At 36.8% G+C, this 20,255-nt stretch overlaps 1 long non-coding RNA gene across 3 annotated transcripts in view; it reads right to left on the minus strand.

Moving 5' to 3' along the window:
- LOC114267609 (uncharacterized) overlaps positions 1 to 20,255 on the minus strand; it is a 33,880-nt gene that overhangs the window by 1,992 nt on the left and 11,633 nt on the right. For 2 of the 3 annotated variants that reach the window (XR_014342554.1, XR_014342555.1), the window contains exon 4: positions 19,751 to 19,828. This is a non-coding gene — a long non-coding RNA (uncharacterized LOC114267609). Of the gene's footprint in view, positions 1 to 19,750; positions 19,829 to 20,057; positions 20,211 to 20,255 lie in introns of those variants that run through there. The other variant, XR_014342553.1, reaches the window with a different exon arrangement.

The raw sequence follows: 20,255 nt of genomic DNA on the forward strand, positions 1-20,255 counted from the left end.
CTAAGGGGATGGCCGTACACTCATTTGTGGCCAGCCGGCCACTAAGTGGTCTGTAGGCCTCTGGGTGGTCAGGCTTGGAAAAAAACTGTTTTTGTCCAAGAGTGGTGCAAGGTTTGTAGACTTTTGAGGCTCAAAACCGAGACTTTCTCCTGAGAAAGTCGAGCGTTTGACAAGCGTGAAACTTCATCATTGGGTGATCAATCGGTGGCGCCCAAGTCTTAAAGGCAGTAAAAAACGGGGTGTCTACAATGTGCGCCCAAGACAATTCCTACTAGGTGAATTGGGCCTCAGGAAGGTGATGGATCACACGAAAGTTCCTAGAGAAGGGAAACTCAATATGGAAAAGGCCTTACAAAGTTACCTCAGCCATCGGCAATAGAGCTTACTACCTAGCTGACTTAGCACGGAAGGCAATCCCATGACCATGGAATGTTGCTAACCTAAAGAAGTACTTCCAGTAATGTAATTCTCATAACGCACCTTGATGTAATCACAAGCTTCTAAGTATCAATGAATGTAAATTCTCTCTACAAATTGTCTTTATTTACTTATGTGTTGTACATTTGTGCTCGGTGGAGCAGACTGGCCACGGGTCTTAACTCGAGCCAAGCCTAGATGCTCGGCCCTTTGATAGAATGGGCAAATACAATTAAAAGTAGCAAATTTGGATTGGACTTAGCCATAGAACCACAACCTTTATTGGATAAAGAAATGTTTTCATAAAAAAATCTCTATTTTCACCTTCTTTCTTTCTCTATTCTTATTAAATTATTTTAAAATTAAATTCTTACTCTAGTAGCAATAGAACAAAGGACAAGATGTCCATATATAACTCTGAAACAATGGTGTTCTCTCCCATTGCTCTTTAGTGAGAAACACTCATCGGTCCTGTGGTCCATGTTCGAATTTGTGCAACAACTCTAACCATAGTTACTACTTAATTTAGATAGAATTCTAATTAAAAATCAATTGACAAACAATGTAGACAAACACAACAATCTGCAATCAGAGAAGAAACAAAACTTGAATTCAGGACTTGTTGAAAATTAGAGCTCACACCATATTAAAGTCACTCTAATATATATATATATATATATCAATTTCCAACAAGGTGAGAGAAACGAGTACATGAAAACTCACAACGCAAACCCGTCAAACAATTAATATTGTTATGATGATCATATTTTATTACCGTGTTTTTGAGATGGCAATTGAGAATACTACACATCTATAATACGTCCTAGTTCCTGCTCCAAGTCCAGTCCTAGCCCCTCTTCCAGTCCTAGTCCCTCCAAGCTTGTAAACAAATTGAGCATTGCGGTTGTAATTTTTTTGTAATGCCATTGGCTAAGATGACGAAAAATCAAGTCCCATGTCACTAGACCCACAACAATGACAATGAAAACGAGCCAAATCATGTAGGAAGCCAATAGAGCCGATTTGGGACGAAGACAGAGACAAGGGACATTGCAGAAAGAAGCCTTGAGATCAGAACAAGATGGCTAAAGAATCAAGAATAGTTCAAACAAAGCTGAGCCAACTGGAACAAAGCTGCCAAGCCATAAATGCATATTGCTATCAGAAAAATCCCATGTTCTTCGAGTGAGTTTGGAATAGAGAGTCATGTCTGTTTTGATACTCGATTTGAATTAAGCCAATCACCAATATAAGAAAAGCTATAAATGTAGCATGGCATGCAACAACCTGGAAGAAAGTGAATTCTCTTGTTCTAGCAATAGCAAGAATCAAAGATAAAAAATATGTATTAGAATCATCATAGGATTCGAAAGAAGTACCATTTTAGTTTTTATTTATTTTTAAATGTAAAACCAACTTTGTTCTCAATTGTAAAACTTTGGCCGGATTATTTAAAACGGTAGTCGAAAGCTGGAACCATTTAGGTAAGAGATTGAAAATTAAAAGATAAAATAATAAAAATAGAATGTGCAAATACATGTAAAAAATAACAAATTGGGATTGCATTAGCCAAAGAACCCACTTGTTTATTTTTTTGGATTCGAAAGGAATTGGAGTGGTTTAGTTGAATCAAACTAACATTTATAAACATGTTAGCAACTAATGTCATCTTACAAAATCAACCATTTAAATCATCAAAATGAGATTTGTGATAGACTGTACGGGGTCCGGACAACACGGTCAAGTTAAAAAATACTACAAACTTTACATATAGTACGTGGGGCCTATGTGTTATCTAAACTTTGACATAAAATAGGCTAATAAAAATTGAAGGATATATCCTCTGTTTTCCAAACTTTGATAGATTCTGAGCCACTATCACCATTTTTGTCAAATCTGGAGTTTTACGTAATCATTTCCCTTAAAAGCAATGGGGTTGAAAACTAGACTCATAAATCAATTCTGGAAACTCTTACAACCCACATACTATATTTAAAGTTTGTAGTATTTTTCAACTTGACCGTATTGTCTGGACCCGTACAGTCTATTACAAATCTCATTTTGATGATTTAAATGGTTGATTTTGTAAGATGACATTAGTTGCTACCATGTTTATAAATGTTAGTTTGATTCAACTAAACCACTCCAATTCCTTTCGAATCTAAAAAAAAACAAGTGGGTTCTTTGGCTAATGCAATCCCAATTTGTTATTTTTTACATGTATTTGCACATTCTATTTTTATTATTTTATCTTTTAATTTTCAATCTCTTACCTAAATGGTTCCAGCTTTCGACTACCGTTTTAAATAATCCAGACAAAGTTTTACAATTGAGAACAAAGTTGGTTTTACATTTAAAAATAAATAAATACTAAAATGGTACTTCTTTTGAATCCTATGATGATTCTAATACATATTTTTTATCTTTGATTCTTGCTGCTGCTAGAACAAGAGAATTCACTTTCTCCCAGGTTGTTGCACGCCATGCTAAATTTATAGCTTTGCTTATATTGGTGATTGGCTTAATTCAAATCGAGTATCAAAACAGACATGACTATTCATTCCAAACTCACTCGAAGAACATGGGGATTTTTCTGATAGCAATATGCATTTATGGCTTGGCAGCTTTGTTCCAGTTGGCTCAGCTTTGTTTGAACTATTCTCGATTCTTTAGCCATCTTGTTCTGATCTCAAGGCTTCTTTCTGCAATGTCCCTTGTCTCTGTCTTCGTCCCAAATCGGCTCTATTGGCTTCCCTACATGATTTGGCTCTTTTTCATTGTCACTGTTGTGGGTCTAGTGACATGGGACTTGATTTTTCGTCATCTCAGCCAATGGCATTACAAAAAAATTACAACCGCAATGTTCAATTTGTTTACAAGCTTGGAGGGACTAGGACTGGACTTGGAGCAGGAACTGGGACGTATTATAGATTTATAATATTCTCAATTGCCATTGCAAAAACACAGTAACAAAATATGATCATCATAACAATATTAATTGTTTGACGGGTTTGCGTTGTAAGTTTTCATGTTGATCTTCATGTACTCGTTTCTCTCACCTTGTTGGCAATTGATATATATTAGAATGACTTTAATATGGTGTGAGCTCTAATTTTCAACAAGTCCTGAATTCAAGTTTTGTTTCTTCTGTGATTGCAGATTGTTGAGTTGTCTACATTGATTGTCAATTGATTTTTAATTAGAATTCTATCTGAATTAAGTAGTAACTATGGCTAGAGTTGTTGCACAAATTCAAACATGGACCACATGACAGATGAGTGTTTCTTAGTAAAGAGCAATGGGAGAGAACATTGTTTCAGAGTTATATATGGACATCTTGTCCTTTGTTCTATATTGCTACTAGAGTAGAATTTAAATTTAAAACAATTTAATAAGAATAAAGAAAGAAAGAAGGTGAAAAGAGAGATTTTTTTATGAAAACATTTCTTTATCCAATAATGGTTGTGGTTCTATGCCTAAGCGAGCCGAGCTTTAGTCTTATTGGACTCCACTCGTTTGGTAAACGAGCTTAGGATTGGAGCTCGAGCTTGTTCATTAGCTAAACAAACCAAGCTTGAACGAGTCTTAGACGAGACAAGTCTTACACAAGCTGAGCTCAAGTTGTTCATGAACAACTCGGTTCATTTGCAGCCCTATCGGGAAGGTGAGTGACAAGTTGGAAGTCCAACGACCGAGCTTTAAGATAATAGGTTTTACTACCTTTGTTGTGCAACAAAGAATAGCAATGAAGATAACCAAATACCCAAATCCAAGTCTAAGAGGCCATTCAAGACTAATACTCCACTTATCACTCTAAATGTGTTATTGATATTTGCATTGGTGTAAGTCCAAAATAAGAAAAGAATTGACGCAACAATGGATCCAACGGAAACATAACACTTCCTCTCTATAATGGAGGCAACTGGGAAGGGCACTGTGGTGCTTGTATATGACCAATCCGCGTCCATCACCGCCAATGTGAACATGACATCGTTGGGAATGTGATATTTCCTACATAACTCATCCATTCTCGCTAGAGTGCTCACTAAGTTACGAAACTTACCCATGAGAGTGGCGACCAACCAAACAACCGAAGTGAAGACTATTGGAGATTAAAAATACAAACAGTTGCTAAGGCCGACCAAGCAACCTAGTGATGAACGACTACAACCGATCAACGAAAATTGAACAATTATGTGCTAGACAACTCTCAATATTGAATGTGATATCCCTGTTCCGTAATATATTAATTGGTCCTTAACATGAATGTAATTATGTGTTTCATATGATTTTGTGTGCCATTATGTGAAAATATGTGGTTTTGAATTTCTATCTGTTCATCGTAGGAATATCTGTTTGATTGTCTGCTTTGGAAATTAAATTGAAGGCCCTATCGGCCACCAAAACCGAAATTGGTCGTGCCATTGTGATTGGCATAATTTTTAGAGCCTACGGTGAAGTTTAATTGAAAAATTGATTCAGATCAGAATTAATTGATTTAATTGATGAATTAGTGCCCAATTATTTATTATTATTAAATTAGAATTAGTGGGGCTTTATATAAAGGGCCATATACACTCTCATGGTTTCTTTTTGAGCTCAAAATCTGAGTTATACATTTGAGAGGGTGAGAAGGCCGGCTATAGAGAGAGAGAGAGGGGAGAATTGTGCAATTTTGGCCTTGAAGCTTGATAACTTTGGAGCTATACTCACGAATTTGCTATTGATTGGAGAAATTGAGCCTTTAGGTAGGTAATTGATCTTGAATTCAAGTTTGAATAATGGTCAAGAGCATGAATTAGTTTCATTATAAGGAAATTGAGTTGATTTTGTTGTATTTGAAGTCATGGAATGCATGCATGTGCATAATAGCCATGAATTTGTATAGTTGAGCATGAAAAATATGATCCATGTAGAATTATGGCTAGAATCCATGCTTGTGACCACCATTTGTACAATTTGAGTTGAAATGGAAGTTATATCTCACATGCATATACCATTCATAAGAAGTATGAGCTTGAATGCATGAAATTGTTATGTTGAAAGTGAATTTGGTATATATTGGGACATGCATGTGATTAATTTGTGAAATTGAGCTCCATTGTGTTGTAATTTGGTGTTGGTGCCATGTTAGTATATGATTATGTGAAGTTTGAGCCAAAAGCATGCATCTAGAACCATTGAATGTCGAATTGGAGCTCAAGAACATGTTCTGGAAAACCCAGAAAATTTGATGTCCGCTTGAGCTGGGAAACCACTGCTCGAGCGTGACTTTCGTGCTCCCAGTATTTTTTTGCAGACTTGGATGTCTGCTCGAGCAGGGAAGTTCATGCTCAAGCGGGTAGCTATGTAGACAGACCTTCAGCTCGAGCACCAGACTTTACGCTCGAGCGTAATTTTGATGCATCCAGTATTTTTGCAGGCCTCTTGGGTCCGCTCGAGCGGGGAAGTTCACGCTTGAGCGAGGACCCTGTTTTCTGAAATTTTGAAAAGGCATTCTGAGTTTCGTTTTCCGTCCTCTTTCACTTCTAAGTACTCTTAGGCATGCATTGCGCATTGTAATTGAGTTAAAGAGATAAGAATAAAGCCTAAAGAGGAAAATGTGAATTTAGAACGGATTGAATTGTTTGTGACCCTTTTGTGTTCATGGAATGTGTAGGGTCGAGCTCCAAGGCAAACTAACCAACCGATCACTGTGAGTAATATCTTAACAAAGATATCTGAAATATGTTGTTGTCCAAATTACTTACTTCTATGTAAGTTTTATAAGTTTGTTGATTCGATTGGTGGACAATGTTGCTATGCCAAATGACACGAATGAATGAATGGGCCCGATGCCGTTTCGACACGAATGAATGAATGGGCCAAAGGCCAGTTTGATATGAATAAATAAATGGGCTAAAGGCCAGTTGACATAAATGAAAATATGAATTGGGCCCAAGGCCGTTTGAAGTATGTTGTTCTACATATCGTTTGTATAACTTCTTTATTTGATATTATTCACTGGGCTATCGCTCACGCTCATTCATGTGTTTGTAGGTGAGCCATGAGAAGTCCAGACCCAGCCCTAGTGATGTCTGTGTGGAACAACAAAGGTTTTGAAGAGTCAGCTCTTGCGTCTCACGCATGAGACCCGCCTTCGCCTTTTGTCATTCTATTTTATTTTGTCATGTGGGCGAAGTCTTTGAATATGTTGTATATAGTTTTCTTGGGTTGACTTAGACTTATATGATCCTGTATGTACAGAACCTTGTGTAGTACATATTTTGTTGTGAGTTATTAATATGCATATGTATGGTTTGTTATGACGTGCCATGTAAGCACAGCTTTATGGACAAAGTTTTAAACTGCTTCCGTTTGGCCCCCATTAACTCTGTTAACATACATTTGGTTTGGTTTGAGGTCGTAGGTAATCTCATGATTACTGGCCGGTTATACTCTCAACCCACGAGGGTGGGTTCGGGTCATGACATTGAAGGTTAGGGTTGACCAAGCAATTTAGTGATGGACAACTACTGAAATCATAGCGACCAAGCGTGTGTTAGACAACTCTCAACTATATGATACACTACTTGCAACGTACTATAACCAGCTAAAGTCAACAATATCGAATGCAAGTTTGCCAAATAAACAGTGGGCCAGCCCAAAAATGAGGGAAAATAGTGGGCCTGCCCAAAAATTGAAATTAAAGTTATTGTAGCAAAAATCAAAGTCAAAACTCAACAGATCGAAGAAGAAGGTTGTGGACCAGCCGAAAACAAGTACTTGACTGGAAACAATGGTGTAACAACCAAAATCAACAACAATGGCAAGTAACAACTAAAACGAGAAGAAAAATAGCAGCAAAGCTAAGAACTTACAGCGCCGAAGTCGATGGTGAATGCCAACAACAATGAAACCAATCTGCCAGTGTTGAAACACCGGAAATAAAGAAACAATGTCGGAAATTGGTGACGAAATGTCGCCCACTGTGGAAACCAACACCGGCGAAGCACTTTGTAAATCAGCAGTACAACGCAGCGGAATAAAAATTATGGTCATTCCTTTCCTGCAGAGTCTGAATAGAAAGGATCTCGTGGGTAAATCACGTGCTTCCTGAATCTGATCAGTCAACCCAGCAGTGAGATGATATTACAACAGTGAATATCACCCACATAAATCACAGTGCAAACGACTTTGATCGTTGTTTTTGGGAGAGTCAGAATATGGGAAATTTCTGTGTCTCTTAGACTTGACAGGAGGGTTTCAATTTATACATGTATAGGGGAGAGAGGAAAAACCTCTAGCCTTTATGGCTGGTCATTAATGCACCATTAACCTCTACAATAAAGGCAGGAGTTACAAACCCCATTAATGCAGGAGTTACAGTTATAAATTCAAAGCATTGAAATAGTCATGCCACATGGGCGCCCATTTCTAACATCTCCCACTCGCACATGAGTTGGCATGACACTGCCATATCTCTATCTCAATCTCCCCAAAAAATGAACAATCTCATACTAGCCAATGCACCGTGCGACCGCTGAGAACACCTGCAAGTGGGAGCTCTATACTAGAAACTCAATATGAGTCAGTATAGAGACATCAACCCAAAAAGAACAGAAATAGTGTCTCATATACCCCAGACCCATCTAATTACACCGGTCCAAAAAACATCTCTAATCCCTCAAAAAGAGCATGTTTGACCCTCTCAATTCTTGCAATATATTTACACTCAATTCGCCTCTCATACAGAGCGATGTGAGTTGCCGGCAATGAATATACAACAGTGGTGTAATACTAGATGATTTTCCCTTTGCCCTCATGCCATTTAGTTTAGGATTGATCGCTTTCCCAGTGATGTCCCTTAAGGCCGAATCATACATGACCGTAGGCAACATACCAAAGTAGCAGAACATCAATCCCTTACCTTATGACATAGTCAAAAATCACAAAAGGGTACATAAATGAAAGTCATATCAATAATGACACGTAAGACTCATACGGTGAGGAAACAAGGATCCATTCTCTCACTTCATTACTCAGTCGCTAAGCACATATAGTATGAATACATGTTATGGTGGAGTAACTCTTCCAAAAGAGTGACGTCATCCTCGATACACCGTACAAATATAAGTCTAGTCGCTTTCTAGCGCCTAACCCGAATTCTCTATTTGCTCGCCTTCTAGGCGCCAAATGAGATCTCGCATCTGGCTAATCATAACAGGCACAACATGGAAAGTGGGTATTAATATCCATGTTTGATCCTTAACACGACCTCATCTTGGTTGTAACCAAGGCGACATATATAGTGGATTATTTAAGCCTCTCTTGGCTCCAAATAAAAATAAACCACTAGTCTCATCCTTGCTCGCTCCCAAGCGCCAAGGGCGATTGCTTGTGTGAGTGAGCCAATCTTGCCTGCTGACATCATCATCTGCTAATCATTATGACACAAACCATAATAGTGTCAACATCCCATCATCTCAAAATAAGTGATCGATTTAAAAAAAAATTGACCACAGCTTGCGCAATTATAGATTCCAAACATAAGCCTTATCAGCACCTCTTGCAATAAATATATACAACGGAATCCACCATGTGCGCCTCACATGAAGCGATTCAAGATCACAATTCTAGATTCCAAACATAAGCCTTATCAGCACCTCTTGCGATAAGTATATACAACGGAATCCACCATGTGTGCCTCACATGAAGTGATTTAAGATCACTACCTCTTGCGCAGTAACCTCTCTAAAGATATTTTGGTGACCAATTTGCGTTCATTCTTAATGCGCCCAACTAGCGCATTGAATCTTACAAGGAGCAAATTAATATGCTACTAGTAAAGCATTTTATCCACAGTCTAATGAGCAAGGTCAATGTCTAAACAACTCAGTTGACCATTTACCAAAGATAACACTTATCATGCCGAATATGCCCACATAGCGTACTTTAGGCTCCCGCAACAAAGAAAAATCAAGGAATATAGGTCATCTGTTTTTCCCAAAGACAATCCGAGGATTCACTCAATAGCTAAGGCTCTGGCTTTTACCGATAGGTAAGTCAATGGGTTTGCAATTTTGCATCTAGAATCATTCTAGGATATTCCTTATGTAAGTCATCGAAGACAAACCAAAAATTTTCCCAAAACAATCCCTAAGGATCGTACATTCGAGCATATAAATTACATCACCCGTGTCCATTATATCTAAAATAGAGGACTGGCCACCCTAGGTGGCGACAACCTTATAAATTCCTGGCTCATAATGACTAAGTAAGGAAAAACTTCTTTTGGACCATTGATCATGCCTCAGTGGTCTTCATCGATCATCGTTGGCCTATCATGGCTTGACGAAATCTAAGAACCACTATTTGGATAACTGTTTTAGGCTGTAAAAGATTTATTGGAACTAGCAACCTTTTTGCGCTCCTAACTTTTCACCATAAAAGCAGAAGGTAAATCTCTACGGATTTACTTATCCAATTCTCCAACGAGAAGTTGGGTCACAATGTCCACAAATTAATATTCCGAACTTATGTCAATCATAGCCTTAGTCGAAATAACCTCACTCCTAAAGAGGAAGTCTTCTCATAGTCTACACTTTCCTTAATGGTGCGACTTTTCGGTATCTAGCGAGCCTTATGCCTCAACAATGACTATCCAAATTACGCATAATTTTAGAACAGTTTCGCGTCATAATGGAAAGTCAACCAAATTATAGAAATGGTCAAAGACTTTGTCCTAAACTGCGAAACATTAATCCACTTTCTAAAAACAAGGGACTAGAGCCTTTGGTATTATCCTAGACTCTTTATCATCTTGCGGAGCAATCATGAATGTTTCTCTCTCAATCACCCAGTGATGACGTGGAAAATTTTCACGTTCGCTGCCACGCAACTAAGAATGTAGAGTATTCTTCTCTAATGGAGTAATCCATTAGTAGGCACATCGCTCCCACTGTCCCTAGGATATTGGAAATTTATTTCCATTCTCAATTAGGCTACATAGAGCGCTATGCTTAGAATTCTCTATCTTATAGAGTTCCAAAACTCTATTCACGTCACCTTTACTAAGAAAACTTTATGTGACTTAGTTACACTACCACAAAGCTGCTTACCAATATGCACATGATCCAAAGGGTTTTCATGACCGCATACAATAATGCGCCACACGACCTTATGTGTTTACAAGATAGCATGCAATAATGCGCTATTGAACCCTAGGTCTTAACTTCGCAATCTTATGAGAAGTAAAATAAAGATAAGCTGCTTAATGATTACAGATCGCCCATAGATGGCTCTCTGCTAACCCATTACTCAAATGGAGTGTAAAATCTGATATGGAGGGCACTTAGTTAGGCATATAGGCAACAAACTAGTGCAATTTCCAATTGGGAAACATTTTGCGCCATTATCCACCTAACATCAACAATACTTAATTTGCTTATCTCTACTACACCATTGTGTTGTTGAGTACTAGGAATAATCAATTTTCTAAGCATCCATCTCTCTTCACAGAGTTTTCTAAAAATAACTCAAATAGATACTCGCCACCTTGGTCAAAACTAAAAGCACAAAAGCTCTTATCTAATTGATCTCGACCTCATATGTGCAATGTCAAAAATCATCTCAAAACTTTTGACTTATGGAAGATCAAATAGTCTTGACTCAGATGCATATCGTAATCTATAAATGTGTCGAAAGTGAGGCTTAGCTATCATACCCTCACACATATCTAGTCACAAATATCATAGTGGACTAAATGCGCCAAAACAAATGACCTTTTACGGCTTTCCTACTTACTTGTGCACACCCATTGCGAACAAAGTTACACATTCACATGAGAGCAGGACGTCATAAGCGAGTGGGCCCGAGAAGGCCTACTCAAACCATCGTGTCATCATCTCATTAATGTGATTAAGTATAATAAGCCACTGGTTCATGACCAATGTCATAAACTAATTCCAATCATCTTAATGTGTGAGTTCTCAAAGACAAGTTTTAAAGGTTTAGGCCAACTAGGTAATGACTCACGAATAATTCATATTCACTAGATCATAAAAGGATGTCATGGAGATATCAAGTGCGCCTAAGTCGCAAATTTAACTAGCAAGTGTTAATCCCCTGCACCTTCAAGTCAATTTTATTCGCCATACACTTTAATGCATCTAGTTGAAAGATGACAATACTCCTCTTGTCATATCTATTTCTCGCTTCATAGTTACTTGCAATTAATTCTACTATCCACAAGAAGGAGAGAATAAGCTATCAATCTATGACAGCTCTTGAAGTAACTTAAGCGCGAATTAGGCTAAAGAGTCTAATTCAACACAATGTTCTCACAAGCGATGCGTCAAATTCTTAGAGTCATAACAATCTTGTCGGCCTTGACCTTTTCATTACTATGCTGCAACGTTTGCGCTTAGTGGTAAACATTTTTTAAAAAAATGTTAGCCTAGCTAAGGAATCATACAAAGGAGCCCCTCCTTATGTCTCACACTCAAGTGTGGAAACAGTAAGTGTCCAGACTTAGACAAGTTGGCAATGCTAATAGATTTTGCAGCCACTAAGCGCTAATATTTTCACATAGTGTTAATAGATTTCGCAGCTTCTAAGCGCTAATCTTTTAACTTCACGTGATATTTCAATGCACACTATTATAGTGCATGAAATTTTGCTCCATCCACTCCCAATAATTGGGTAGAGAGCAAAACACTGCTCATACTGGCTACTCGTCTTACACTTAATGACTAATTTATTTAAGCTTGCATCTCTTGGATGACGTGACTCTTGAATGTTACTTCATCCAATGATGCAACATTATTTACAAGTCAAATTACAAAGTCAATCTGCGTAGCTCAATAGTCAAGATCGTATACAGATCTATTGAGGGCTTTCTAATTTCATAACTCCAAAACTCGCCAACCAAAACTACGTAGCGTGCCGCTAACCATAGCGCACACATTAGTTTTTATTATGCCAAACAAGGCAACAAAACCACGGCGATTTTAAGTCATGTTTCCTTACTTTGGCTCAATTAAGACTTGACCTAAAGTCTCCAAGACTTTTGCTCATCTAAAGAATGGGATTACATTGTTCACATTTGAACATCTTTACTAAGTCTAGGTCAACCAATTAACTTCCATAAGCTAAGTCAATTTAGAGAGAAATTCGCATTGGGATTAATTTGATTAGCATAATATAATTTTGCCACAAAAAATCTAAATTAAATAGTGACAATATTACACAAGTCGCAAGATCGAAAATCCGCTATACTCGTAATCATCTCTTGCGCCACACGTGACAATTATCTAAAATTTAATTTAATTTATACGCAAAATATTGGTTTTCGGGAGTTAATCTACAAAGATTTCTTTCAACCGAATAACCTCCCACTGACTATGGCATGTCTAAAAGCATGATAAAAAATTCTAATTCCATCCAATAGCATCATAATGTAGATTCACAATCAATACATTCTATGTTACATTTAATAACGGAATTAAAATAAAAACAATTAATCATGCTATTCTAATCACAACATATTACAAACTCTAAAAAAAAATAATATGCTGTATTTAATATTCAAATTATGCCATAACAGAAACTGTATCACTTCTGAAAATTTCTGGAATTTTTCTGAAATTTTCTAGAATTTTAAATAACTAATAAACACACATAAAATTAGAAATAAAAAATCCAGAAACTGATAAACTGAAACAATAATATCAGTAAATAGTATAACTTTTCAAAAGTCTATAATAAAAATTTCAACCCCAGAAAATTATTTATGCATATAATGTCATTTTTGAGACTATAAAAATGAGATGTATCACATTCTCAATCTAATTTTTATGCATATAATGTGTATGTATATTTGTATAAAATTATACACATTTTATCGCATACAAATAAGCACGAAAATACCCATATTCTGCTTTGATACCAATGTAAATCAGCAGTACAATGCAGCGGAATAAAAATTATGGTCATACCTTTCCTGCAGAGTCTGAATAGAAAGGATCTTGTGGGTAAATCACGTGCTTCCTGAATCTGATCAGTCAACCCAGCAGTGGGGTGATATTACAACAGTGAATATCACCCACACAAATCACAGTGCAAACGGCTTTGATCGTTGTTTTTGGGAGAGAGTCAGAATATGGGAAATTTTTGTGTCTCTTAGACTTGACAGGAGAGTCTCAATTTATACATGTATAGGGGAGAGAGGAAAAACCTCCAGCCTTTATGGCTGGTCATTAATGCACCATTAACCTCTGCAATAAAGGCAGGAGTTACAAACTCCATTAATGCAGGAGTTACAAACCCCATTAATGCAGGAGTTACAGTTATAAATTCAAAGCATTGAAATGGTCATGCCACATGGGCGCCCATTTCTAACACACTTTATGCCGGAAAACAGACTGCTGAAAGGGAAAGAAATAAGACCAGCAAACAAATCCAACTGTGAGCAAGGAAATGCCAGTGGAATTGCCGTCAGAAAGAGAAAGCACGGTGGCGATGTGATACGGTGTCAACAGATGAGTCGTGACGGCGAAGTCCACTTAACACCGTCAAAGAAAGATGAAACGGAATAGAAAATCGGCAACGAAGCTTTCTGGTTTTTGAGAAAAATCTGTGTTTCTAGAGTAAAATGAGAAGACCATGGCGTCAAACCAAGCTCTCAAGTTTTGGAAATTTGAGTACTAGAGTGAGAAATATGAATAAGGAAAGTTTGAAGCCAATTTCTGCAAATCCTATGTTGAAACAGCACTCAACCCATCATTTCAAGCATCCGACGACCAACCAAAGGAGGCCGCGTGCCCACTTGATAGGCGACATCACATCTGGGTCAGAACCAAGCAGTAACCAAGATGTTCCTTAGGCAAAACAAACCGAGCAGAACAATCTCGAGAAAGGGAAAGGCTGTGGGCCCATCTAATAAGAAATAACTGAGCAATCCTAGTCTTGCGTGAATCAAGGCCGAGCAACGTCAAGAGCTAGAGTTGGCCGAGCTATGGAATGTCAACGACGAGCAACAGAGCTCATTCATTGACGACCATGAATCAAGCCAAATGGTGATCAAGTTGCGAATTCGATGGGCTGCTCCTCTAAGGTCGAGCAACGGTCCAACCGAGCACCGCCAACGCCGAGATATTCACAGAATAAGTCAAGCAAAACCGGACAAGGTGATGGGTTTGATTTTTGCAAGAGCTTCAGAAGAGGACTGACTGAGCTGCTTTATTGCTAGTCGACCGAAACGGAGGTGATTCCTAACTGAACAACGCAAGTACGACTGAATTCAAGATTGACCAAGCAACATGAAGCGCAAGTCAGACCAAGCAAGGCCACACAGTGAGCAGCCCAACCTAGCTTTTAAGTTAGCAACGACGAGCGATTTACGACGTCCTCCGAAGGGCCAAGCAGACCTGAAGACCCCATTTTACACCAAGCATGGCAATCAAGTCCTGGCCCACCGAGCACTCCCATTAACAATGAGCAAAGCAAAAGAGCTCTGGGGGGTCAACCAAGCTATTTCCTTATTCTAGAGAGAGATGTGTAATGAGGCAAAGTGGCGGATCTGTCACGCATAAATTAATGAAGCCCTAAGAAGACAAGAGTTGATCGGCCCATCAAGTGTCAAGAAGAGGCGTGACCAAACAACAACAACAACACAACCAAACAGTGACTAAGCTTGGGCCCACCCAGTTGTTTCCTGTATAGCATTACCAAGCAAAAATATGTAATCAACCATTTTGTCTTTGGCTCACAGCAAGCTAAATCAAAACTTACAAACATGTGGGGTCCATCCATCTGCAAACAACACCAAGCAAACAAACATGCATGTCATGAACAAGCATGGCCAACCAAGATCAGAAGTGGGGTCCACGAACCAATGGGAACTGTTGAAAAAAAAAAAAAAATCAATTCACATGCAAACTGTTCTGAATCAAAGAATGCCAAGCTCAGTCGACCGAGCAACTCATCAGCAACAATGATGGACCAAACTAAATTTTGCATGGGTGGAACCAACAATCCGTGGAGCTCAACCAAGTTGTGACCGAGTTGCGAAACTATTTTCTATCGAGCCAAGTTGCAATAAACCAAACTTCAAAATCGATGACAGAGTTGGCTTCTACTTCGTTTAAGGTAAGTGTAACTTGGCCCAACACTAGACCCACATTGATGTGGGGCAAGCTTGGAGCTCGGCCCAATGACCAAACACTTGCTCCAAAGCAAGGTAGCTCGGCCAATGTTGGGCCCACTCCAAAGTGGGCAAGCTACGAAGCTCGGCCTAAAATGCAAGGCCTGCACTAAAGCAAGTCGAGCAACAAGTGGGCTTCTCTAACTAGAAGTCCAACTCGACAAGAATATTTGTTGAGCCTACAAAGACAAATATCTCCACTCCACTCTATCTATCTGAACAGAACGTGGAGACATGAAGGCACAAAGGGATTAGGCGCGCACACGATAGACCTACACCCGAGTGTCAGGCGGAGTGGTCGTCCTCTTCCAATGAAAAATGATCACGAATAAGACAAACATGACAAATGGGGGAGAGAGAAGATCTTGGAGGAAAAGCAGCCTTCTCCTATTAAAGGTAAGCACTATTCACTCTAAAGGGATCCAAAATCGAGACACTCAATATATACTCTTTGTCGTTCAAAAAAAAAATATATACACTCTTTGCATCGTCTCTTCTTCTTCTTTTTCCTTAGTCCCGGCTTTACCATTGGAGGGGTTTCCGACCAAACCCGATTAGGCAGCCTCACCGTTTTTACTTATGCAGACTTTTCTCCTCAAAATACATTGTTCTTCCACAAAGTTCTACCCTTCATCATGGTGTGGAAATCACCCCCGCACAACGGCGATTCAAAAAAATAGGGGCACGAACACAGCAGGGGACACGACAAATTTTTATTTTATATATATGTATGTGTGTGTGTATTTGCAATGTAGATTAATATCATGTTTCCAAACAATTAAAATTAATAAAAACTAACATAATTCCTATAAATTATAACCATTATAAATTTATTATACAATATATAAATTTGCAAAGAACTTTTTTTTTTTTTTTTAAAAAAAAACGTACAATATATAATTATTATACATAAATAGAGTATAATTAGAAGGAAATAAATAAATAAGGAAGAGATCATGAAAACCTGAGAGAGATAGCGACAGAGTGAAAATGAGAGAAACGATAGGCAGATGAGAGACAGACGAGAGAGAAGAGAGACAAGGGGCGAGCCAGAGACTGAGAGACTTACCAAGTGGAGATCGAATAGAGATGGAGGTCGATGAAGGTCGATTGAGATGGAGCAGGTTCGATTGTCTTCGTCCGAATGGAGATCTACAATTGACTTTGCTAGTCCATGAACAAGAAGTTTGATTCTCTTCTCTCCCTTTTTTTTTCTCATTTGTTAGATTTAGGACCCACCGTGTCCCCAGCCATGTCCCATATCAAAAAAAAAAAAAAAAAAAAAAAAAAAAAAAGAAATGGAACAAGCCAAAATGGTGTCTCCCATACGTGTCCCCATATACGACACCACTACAGGGCCTATTTTGAAGTGTTCGTGCTTCATAGGCTTGATCCACTACTATCTAACCACCAGGCACATCCCTAGGGGACGAACAAATCAATCTCGCTATGGCGAATTGTAGATAGGGATGACAATGGGGGTTAATGGGGTGGATATTAATTCCCCATCCCCATATAATAAATTTTCCCCATTCTCCATTCCCCATTCCCCATGGGTACCACCCTCCCTATTTCTTAATGGGTTTGGATTTTTTCCAACCCACTTTAATCCCCATTTTTATTTTATTTTTATTTTACATATTTAATGTTAACAACCACTTTTTTATTTATTTATTTATTTATTTTTTATTTTTTTTTTAAGGTTCACAACAAAAACTAAATATACCTTCAATCTTTTTTTTTTAATATATTTAATGTTAAAACTTTTTTTTTTTTTTTTTTTTAAAGGTTCACAACAAAAGCTAAATATACCTTTAATCTTTTTTCTTTCTTTTTTAATATATTTAATGTTAACAACTCTTTTTTTTTTTTTTTCTTTCTTTTTTTTAAGGTTTTAGCTAAATATACCTTCAATCTTTTTTCTTTCTTTTTTAATATATTTAATGTTAACAACTTATTTTTTATTTTTTTTTAAGGTTCACAACAAAAGCTAAATATACATTCAATCTTATTTTATTTTATTTGGTTCAACAACAAAATCAAATACACATTAATTAATTAATTAAAAAGTTTGTTTTTTAATGATCAAATATATAATTTTGAAACAATCAAATAAGTTTTAGTAATTGAAAAAAAAAAATGTGGAAGAATGTGGAAGATTAAAAAAAAAAATTACAACCATCTCTCTCTCTCACTCTCACTCTCACTCTCTCCCCTACATATTATAAGAACCTATTTACAATGTTATAAAGGCCTGTTTGAAGAAATAAAATGTGAAAGAACCTGTTTGAAGAAAGTGTTATAAGACCCATATTAAATTGCATTAGGGCATAAACAAGGAATTGTTTGTTGATCTTTTAGCCACTGACATTTTAGACATTAAACCATCTTTCCTTAGCAAATTTGAACCATTCATTTTAATTTATCCAAAATCTAATTATACCTTTTAACAAATCTGAACCACTCCTTTTAAGATATCTATGCCTTACCACACCCAATCCATCCTCCATCTTCTTCCTTTAGTCCTCCACGCATTTTGTTGTTTGTTACTTTTAAAAAACAAAAAATATTTTTTCAATTAAATTTTTACTAATTTCACAACGCCATCACCACTATTCTCACCTTCACTATCACACTACCATCACCATAGCCACTACCATCATCATTGCCGCCATCACCCCACCACTATGTCACAATCTCTACTTTCACCTTCGTTCCATCACCACCACCACCAAATATAAAAATATATATTTTTAATTTTTTTTTATAAAAAATAATTTTCATTAAAAAATATTTTATATCTAAATAAATGAAGCATAACATTGGGAAACAAGCTGATTTCAATTAAATCTGTTCATAACTAAGAAAAATTCTTTTATTTTAAAAAAAATTATTTAGTAAGACTTTGTATCCCCTTTTTGTTTTTCCAGCAAATAAATCTTTGTACCTATGCTTTCTAACCAATCACAACTCATGCTTGTTTTGATTCTCTACAATTTTCTTATTTTCAAATACATTCATATATATATATATATATGTTGTATAAATTGTGTGATAACATAAAACAAATAGATTCAAATTCGTTAATTGAAATTTCAGAACAAGCAAACCATTCTAAAAATTACAATACATAACAAAATAAAATAACATAGAAAAACAAACCGAAACCTGCACTAGATAGTGTCCTTAATTTTTTTTAAATAAATTTAAAAAATTCTAGATATTTATAAAATTTGACAAGAATAATGTGACAATGTTAATTAATGTGTATTTGATTTTATTGTTGAGCCAAATAAAATAAAATAAGATTAGCCAAATAAAATAAAATAAGATTGAATGTATATTTAGCTTTGGTTGTGAACTTTAGAAAAAAAAATTTAAAAAAAAAGAAGAAAAAAGATTGAATGTATATTTAGCTTTAGTTGTGAATCTTAAAATTTTTAAAAAAAAATAGTTGTGAACCTTAAAAATAAAAATAATAATAATAAAAAAGATTGGACGTATATTTAGCTTTGGTTGTGGATCTTAAAAAAAAAAAAAAAAAAGAGAAGTTGGTTGTAAACTTGAAAAATAAATAAATAAATAAAAGAAAAAAGGTTGAATGTATATTTAGTTTTGGTTGTGAATCTTAAAAAAAAAAAAAAAAAAAAAAAAACATATGGGGAAATTAGTGGGTATCCATCCCCTGTGGATATTTGAAGAATATCACTTACCGTACCCAATGGATAAGAAAAAAAGGAAAAAACCCATATATTTGGGTTGGGTCTCGGTGGATACCCACAGGGTAGGTTATCCATTGCCATCCCTAATTGTAGAGGATTGGGCCCCATGATTTCATGGAGATTCACCTCTCCATTTGATGCCTTTCCATAAAAACTGTAGGGGAAATAAATTCACCACCCCTAACACTTTTCAACCTATAGATTTCATAGTACTTGGCAGGATGAAAGAGATGGGAAAACGAGGTTGGGAGGCGAAGGGCCTTGCTAAACAAATTGAGAAACAATATATACATTACTCAAAAGCTGAAATAGTTCCAACTGAGAGCAAACTGATACTCTCTTCCAGAGCTAAATATAATGAAAATTCCAAAAACTATATATCTAAGAAGCCAGCCACAAACTCAAGATTAAAACATTAAAATGGTACCTTTTGAACCCACTTTGGACAAACGCAATCCTTTTAATACCAAATCATATGGAGATGGGACATCAAACTTCAAAGGCCCTGTTATCATCAACAGAGGTAAGGTTAGAAAATGATTACAGAAAAAGACTAGATAAAATAGATAAATTATGCACTGTTAGGTCATGAAACGTTCCCTAATATGAGCATATTGACATTTTATCTCTACATATCAGCATCCTGTATCAGAATATGTGCAGACATATATTGAAATGGTAATGCTTTCGTAAGCTAAAAGCCCTATGCAATTCATTAGAATGTCCTTGGATATTGCCAAGCTTGCAGAAGCTATTGCACTCTTCCATCAAAAAATTGTCATTCCGTTGCTGAAAAGTTTTAGGCTTGTTGGGTGTCAGGCACGGCAATGATGCAAAAAGAGACCTGGCCATTATGGATGCTCCAGAATCTTTGCACATGCCATCAACTGCATGAAAAAGATATACTCTATAAAGGGCCCATGTACATGAGA

This window comes from Camellia sinensis, chromosome 10 (assembly GCF_055761805.1).
Source record: "Camellia sinensis isolate YWXY chromosome 10, ASM5576180v1, whole genome shotgun sequence".
NCBI lineage: Eukaryota > Viridiplantae > Streptophyta > Magnoliopsida > Ericales > Theaceae > Camellia > Camellia sinensis.